The sequence below is a fragment of the Podarcis melisellensis genome (genome assembly GCF_964234715.1).
Source record: "Podarcis melisellensis genome assembly, chromosome: 8".
In the NCBI taxonomy this organism is placed as follows: domain Eukaryota; kingdom Metazoa; phylum Chordata; class Lepidosauria; order Squamata; family Lacertidae; genus Podarcis; species Podarcis melisellensis.
In genome coordinates this window covers 72,504,185-72,511,631 of record NC_138540.1, presented here as the reverse complement: position 1 = coordinate 72,511,631, position 7,447 = coordinate 72,504,185, and positions in this window count along the sequence as shown.

The following is a 7,447-nucleotide window of genomic DNA, read 5'->3' as shown; positions in this document are numbered from 1 at the left end:
GAGCTTTAATTACCTTCACGTAGGATAATGCCACAGACAATGGGGAACTATAATGGCCACAAGGGGCATGCAGAATATTTCGCTACCTCTTGTACTTTCACAGTTTCTCCAAACCAGAGTTGGGATCTTCAAGCATTAGGGGGGTGTCACCCTGCAGGCCTCTCTATCTGCCATGGGGGCTCTCCCCAAGCCACATCCCTCCCTGGCATTGATTCACACCTTTCCATGTCAGAGGGTATGTTCATCTTGAGTGTTTTGACTGGAATCTGTCCTTAGTGCTCTTGGTGGAAGTCACAATATGGCTGCTCTGTGGTTCATGGCATAACACAAAATGGCTCCCTTACCTGTTACAGCTCTGACTTCACCCCTGGGTTAAAAACACCCAGGGTGGCTTACAACAATTAGAGCACAACATTAAAAACAGTTTTAAACAACTTTAAATTACAGAAATAAGGTGGGTTCTAAAAATATTATTACTATTTATTGAATTTATATACTCCCCTATACCTGGGGGTCTCAGGGCAGTTCACGGAATAAAATCAAGATATAAAACCACAAAATACATAATAAAAACAAAAACAACAACCCAATAGCCCCCTGCCCCCATTGTTTTTTAAAAAGGGCATAGGGTGTAAATCAGATAAACCAAAGGCCTGGTTTAAAAGGAAATTTCTTTCCTGATGCCTAAAGGTGTATAATGAACTTCCCTGGGGAGAGCATTCTACAGACAGGGAGCCACTGCAGAGAAGGCCTGTTCTCGTGTTGCCACCCTTCAGACCTCTCAAGGAGGAGGCATACAAAGAAGGCCTCAGAAGATGATCTCAGGATCTGCATAGGCAGTGGCAAAGCTAGCTGCTTGGGCACCCAGAGTGGCACTCAGGGGCAGGAGTATCCACCCAGGGGGCGGGGCAATCCGCCCAGGGGGTGAGTGGTGCGTGGCAATCCGCCAAGGGTGGATTTTGTCACCCCTCTCTGGGATAACAACTGGGGAGGACCACCCCCTGCCCCCCTTTCTATGCCCCTGCTCATATGGAAAGAGGCAGTCCTTGAGGTATTGTGGTGTTGGGAGTCATTCTGCAAAGAAACAGTAAAGATGTTTGTACCTTTAACTGTTTCTGTGAGCTTTGGGCAGATTGGGTACAGCTGGTCATGACTACAAAAGGAGGAAAAGTTGCAGTTTGAACTTTGCCTGCAAGGAAAAACACCCACCAGCTTTGTTTTGTTGTTGTTGTTGTTGTTGTAATAAAACCTTTATTTGGTTTGGTTTTACACCGGTCTCGTGGTGTCATAGTTTCTGTCATCTGCCACCAGAGGAAAAACCCCCTCCAACATGTGGGGTCAAGTATCAAAAGTTGAAGTAAGGAGGTATGTTTAGCATTTGCCAAGGGCTGTGTAATGAAGGTGCCAGATGTACTTCTGAGGGAATGGAGTTCCACAACTTAGCAGCTGCCACAGAGAAGGCCCTCTCCTGGCTCACCATACCCCAAACTTCTGAGGGCAGTGGGACAACCCAGAGGGCCCCATCTGCTGACCTTAGCACCTGTATGCTCCACCTGTAGGGATGGAGGTATTTGGGCTCTGAGTCTTCTAAAGCCCTTGAATTGGGCCTGGAAATGAACTGCCCAGCTGTTTTAAAACAGGGCTTATGTGAGATTGGCCAATAAACCTCTCCTGCTACTGCAGGATTATGCTTATCGCTAACTCTTACTTCGAGTCATACCTACACCACAAAATGTTCTCCTTCCATTGCTACTAATAATTTTGCCTTTTTAGAAATAAAAAAACACATTTTGTACATCATAGCTATGCAAGCTGCAAAGTTCTATGTGGCAATTTGAACGCTTGTGAAGTTCTGGAGAAAGAAAGTAGTTCCTTATTTACTAAGTTCTAGGAGAAAGCAGATAGTTCCTTATTTACATTGGCTGGATTATAGATTTTGCACAGTGTCATATTAGGGCTGTCAGTTAGCAGGATTTCCTGTTTAGAACTATCAGTTATAAAGTCTTAGGACACTGGCTGAGCCATTAAAGGATAAGCTACTATAGAAGCCCAGCTCCTGTGAATGCTGAACTAGTGAGATGCGTTCAGTAGGTGAGTGAGATCACTTCCTTTCTTTGCTGAGTTAGTGTTGCTTTGATGTTGGGTGAGGTAAACAACCTGCATGCCTGGTGCTTCTTGGCCTGCAGAAGAGCCATTTGGAATGGGATTTATTTTGTAAGATTTACATGCCACTTGGTAGGAAGATAAAAGTTCAAACCTCAGAACTATACAGCCGGTGAAGTGACTGGAGAGCTTTGGCAACCTGGTGCCCTCCAGATGTTTTGGACTACAACCACAGCTGGGACTAATGGCAGCTGTAGTTCAAAGCATCTAGAGGACACCATGTTGGCAAAGAATGAGTTAAGGTGTGATCAACTTTTGGAGTTCTAAAGCACAACACGACAAATTAAGGGCAAATGTCTGCACCTTCATCCTCTTACACCTGCTTTTTCTTTTCTTTTAGCTTTAGGCTTTTTTTGGCCTTTAAGTTTAAAAAACAGAATTGTTGAGCAAAATAAATTAATCAGTTCACATTCCACTGTGTATGTTGACGTTTTACTAGTCTTCTTAAGCATATCTTATAATTTAGCAGAGCAGCTTCTAGCATTCTGAATGCTGATAACTTTTTGACAACAGTCATTTGAAGGAACCTGAGCTGAACAGTCAACTCGATGGGAACTGACTAACTTTGTTTTGTAAAGGGATGAGCAAAAAGTGGAATTAATTCCTTGTGAAACATCTTGAACTAGCCAAAAGAGCTTTTTGTATAACCGTAGTTGTAGCTGTTTGAAAGAAATGGAGTTAGAATGATTACAATTTGTTGAGCTAGATAAAAGGAGCTGTGGGAGCCAGAATTCGTATGTCGTCTTGCAGGCTCTAGAAGGTATGTTGTAGATGTTCAAGGAGCAAATGATCAGAGTGCCGGGGGAAGGGAGAACTTATATTGAATCTGCAGATTACCTGAACCACTTTCTTCTGCTGTTTTGTAGTCATGGCAAAGAGGCTGCTGCTGCTTTGGAACTGGCTAGTGCTCCTATATGGTGAGTTTGGTACTAACCAGCAACTGGCAGGTTGATCCTACAAGGGAGATTTTTCTTGTACTGTTGTCTCTTTGGGGCAGTTGCAGATGCTGACAGAACAAGGACTTACTGGCACATTTTTCATTGACTGAAAAATCTACTCCATGACTGTGGCTATCTGGCACAGAGCCTAGTGTAAGGTTACCAGATTTTTTTCAATGAATCCGGGGACACTTATCAACTTCAATGGATTTTGTATGGAGACTGATTTGTAAATCTGGGGACTGTCCCCAGGAAATGGGGACGTCTGGTAACCTTAGACTGTTGGCCGAGTTAACACATGCCCAGTCCCTACCATGGTGGGGAACCTATGTCCAATGTTGTTGGACTCCAACTCCCATCAGTCCCAGCCAGCACTGCCAATGGTCAGGAACAACAGTGCCAAGTAAAGGGACCAAGAGGGGTGCCCCCCAAAAAAGTTCAGCAAAGGGCCTGGGACCCCTCAAAGTTCCATGTATTCACAGCATACATCAGCATGCTCCATGACATCAGCATGCACTGTGGCATGTGACACAGGACAAGCATGCGGCAGGGCATGCTGACGTCATGCGCATCTGCCATGGGGCATGCTGATGTTGTTTGTACGTGTCACATGGTGTGCTGACATTGCACAGCCTGTGGCTCATCTTGGGCAAATTGCCACATCTGTTTCTCTTTTCCCTGGCCTCTGAATTTGCTGAGGTCAAAACAGGTATGAGGTGAACAGCAGCAGCTTCAGTTCCTGGGGAGCTGCCCTAGTCTGGCTGTTGCTCTGCAGCTTACCTGGGGCACCTTGCTCACCTGCCTGTCTGGGGCACTTGTTCACTCACTGAGCTCCTGCCTGCCTCCTTGCCCTGTCTCCCTCCTCCTCCAACACTGCTGTCCCATCATCATGCAGTAGTTTGTAGCACCACCTGTGGGTAGATACACAAACAGCAGCATGAGAACTTCCTTACATTTTATTATTTAGTAAATATCAACCTGCTCTTTAAACACAGGTTTGCTAGTTAAAGTTAAGAAGATCCCAGCAAATTAAGTACACCCCCTGCCCCAGAATGCTTTGGTGACAGCAGCCACCAAATTAAAAGACACCTGCTTCCTGGGAGAAAAGCAATGACAAACCTAGACAGCATCTTAAAAAGCAGAGACATCACCTTGCCAACAAAGGTCCACATAGTTAAAGCTATGGTTTTCCCAGTAGTGATGTATGAAAGTGAGAGTTGGACCATAAAGAAGGCTGATCGCTGAAGAATTGATGCTTTTGAATTACGGTGCTGGAGGAGACTCTTGAGAGTCCCATGGACTGCAAGAAGATCAAACCTATCCATTCGTGAAGCTGAGGCTCCAATACTTTGCCTACCTCATGAGAAGAGAAGACTCCCTGGAAAAGACCTCGATGTTGGGAAAGATGGAGGGCATAAGGAGAAGGGGACGACAGAGGACGAGATGGTTGGACAGTGCTCTCGAAGCTACCAGCATGAGTTTGACCAAGCTGCGGGAGGCAGTGGAAGACAGGAGTGCCTGGCGTGCTCTGATCCATGGGGTCACAAAGAGTTGGACATGACTAAATGACTAAACAACAACATATTTTAAAACTTCATTTTTTCAATAAAACAATAGTCTCTTTGCCAAATATTAATCAGCCATGTTTCCAATTCATGTCACTCTCGTTTTCCCCCGATGTGTGACATAAAGTTATATGAACTGCTGTTTATTATAAAATGTCTAGATGTGAAAGATGAGGCTTGTTTGGTATCCAAAAGATGCCTAACTAGGAAGGAGAGAGCATCACATCTTATGCCTAAGTTTGGCTTTAAAATTAACATAGAAACAAAAACTATAAATACTGCCTTCCTGACAGTGAATGAGTGTTCAAAGTTTTTAAATGGTGCCAGCCACGAAAAGTTTGTCATTTTCTTCTTCTGTGAAATAGCTTCTGGAAAAATCTTATTCTGTTGTCCAAGTGCGATGGGGGAAAGAGATTATTTTGAATTCTGCTGGCAAGAGTGTCAGACAATTGAAACTTAGAATCATAGAATTGTAGAGCTATAAGATATATTGAGGGTAATTATGGGGATTGGGTGGCATAGAAAGGAGTGGCATGTAGGTAATCATATCTTGGTGGATTATTTCTAGGAATTGTCAGATGCTCTTCTGTTTACTTTTAGGTTTACACATGATAAGGGAAGATGGCAGAGGTTTATAGTGAAAGGAAGGAACACGTTTACCAGATGCTCTTTCAATTCAGCTTGCTTAGGTATTGTGGAGCAAGGAACGGTACCTGTGGGAAAGAATTTGTCACAGCCTTCCTGAAGAACTACTTGCCAAGCCAGCACAATGTTTTATTTGAGCTGCTTATCACTGGATATCAACCTGCCACCACCGTCACAGTCACAGTGAACAAGTCTACATTCCAGAAAATGGTTTCTGTCAATGAGAAAGAGACCGTGTCCGTTGTGGTCCCAGCCTCCTCAGAGATGAGGGGAGCAACATTTTTGATCAGACTGTGTGGATTCAAGCTGACAAAGACATCTCTGTATTTTCCATCAATTACAAGGCTGTCACAAGTGTTGCCACAGTTGTGTACCCAGTCCAACAGCTGGGCACATTGTATTATGTGGCAACCCCAGCAGGCAATCACATGCCTCACAATTTCAAAGAATTTGCAGTTGTAGCCCATAAATCTCCCACTCGAGTCACTATTCACCTGAAAGGGGCTGTGACATTCAAAGGGAAGGGTTATCCTGCAGGAAGCAAGCTTGTTGTTGACCTCAAAGCCTTCCAAGTAATCCAGCTGCAAAGCTCAGTTGATTTATCAGACACCAAGGTTGAATCAGTTGCATCTGTGGCTGTTTTGAGTGGGCACAACTGCGCCATGCAATTCACAACTTGCGACCATGTTGTTGAACAGCTCTTGCCTGTTTCCAGCTGGGGTACCAACTTCATAGTTCCCACCCCCCTCGCCTTCCAAACCAAATTTGACATTGTGTATGTCATTGCTTCCCAAAACACCTTGATCAAATACCATTCTGGGAGCACTCAGGGTTCCTGTCAGGCAAAGGCTGGGCAAGTCATCCAGTTCAAAATGCAACCCTCTCAGCCACTTTACTTCTCTGCCGATGCAGGAATCCAGGTCCTTTTCTTCTATACTGGTGCAAAAAACCAAAACGTCATGCATGAATCATTCCTCATCAATACAGTGGTGCCCCACAAGACAAATGCCTCGCAAGACGAAAAACCCGCTAGACGAAAGGGTTTTCCGTTTTTCGATGCGCTTCTCAAGACGAATTTCCCTATGGGCTTGCTTCGCAAGACGAAAACGTCTTGCGAGTCTTGCGATTTTTTCCGCTTCCCCCCCTTTTCTAAGCCGCTAAGCCGCTAATAGCCTTTTAGCCGCTAAGCCGCTAATAGCGCTAATCCGCTAAGCCGCTAATAGGGTTGCTTCTCGAGACGAAAAAACCGCTAGACGAAGAGACTCGCGGAACGGATTATTTTTGTCTTGCGAGGCACCACTGTATTCCAGCCTTAACCAGCTATTGTGCATCATATCATATTGGTGGGATAAGACGGTTTGCAAATTTTGCTGTGGTCATAGCCAAAACCTTGGTTTCCAGTGGGATCAGATTAGAGTAGAAGGTCTTTACAAACACTGAGTGGAGACCAATTCCTGGAACAGAATATTCTTTTGCTCAACTCAGTTTGGGCAGAAATGCTAATGCTGTCTCTGTAGAGCATCCCAGTACTCCTTTTGGACTCTTGATCTTTGGAGTCTCACCTTTCATTGACATTGGTTCCACAGCCCTTTGCTCCTGTGGTAAGTATCCCAATCTGTGCATAATATATGGCCGGGGAGGGCGGCGTATGAATAAAATTTATTATCATTATTAGTCTTCTGTGCTACTAGACTGTATGGTTAAAGTAAGCTACATCTTATTTAAATATCCCTATGTCCTGTGGTTTCTCCCACTCCCAATATTTCCACCTTTTTGCCTTCCAGCACTGCATGCCAGCTTTTAACATTACTGTAGCATGAAGACTCCCTGGAAAAGACTCTGATGTTGGGAAAGATGGAGGGCACAAGGAGAAGAGTATGACAGAGGACAAGATTTTTGGATAGTGTTCTCAAAGCTACCAGCATGAGTTTGTCCAAACTGCGGGAGGCAGTGGAAGACAGAAGTGCCTGGCGTGCTCTGGTCCATTGGGTCACGAAGAGTCGGACACGACTAAACGACTAAACAACAACAGCATCGCCCATTGTCAGTCAAAGTGGCAGCTTCTGGGCAGTAACTGAAGGCCATTTTATCTGTTGTTAAATTCTTGCTATTCTCCTCCTCAAAGCCTTGCCGTGC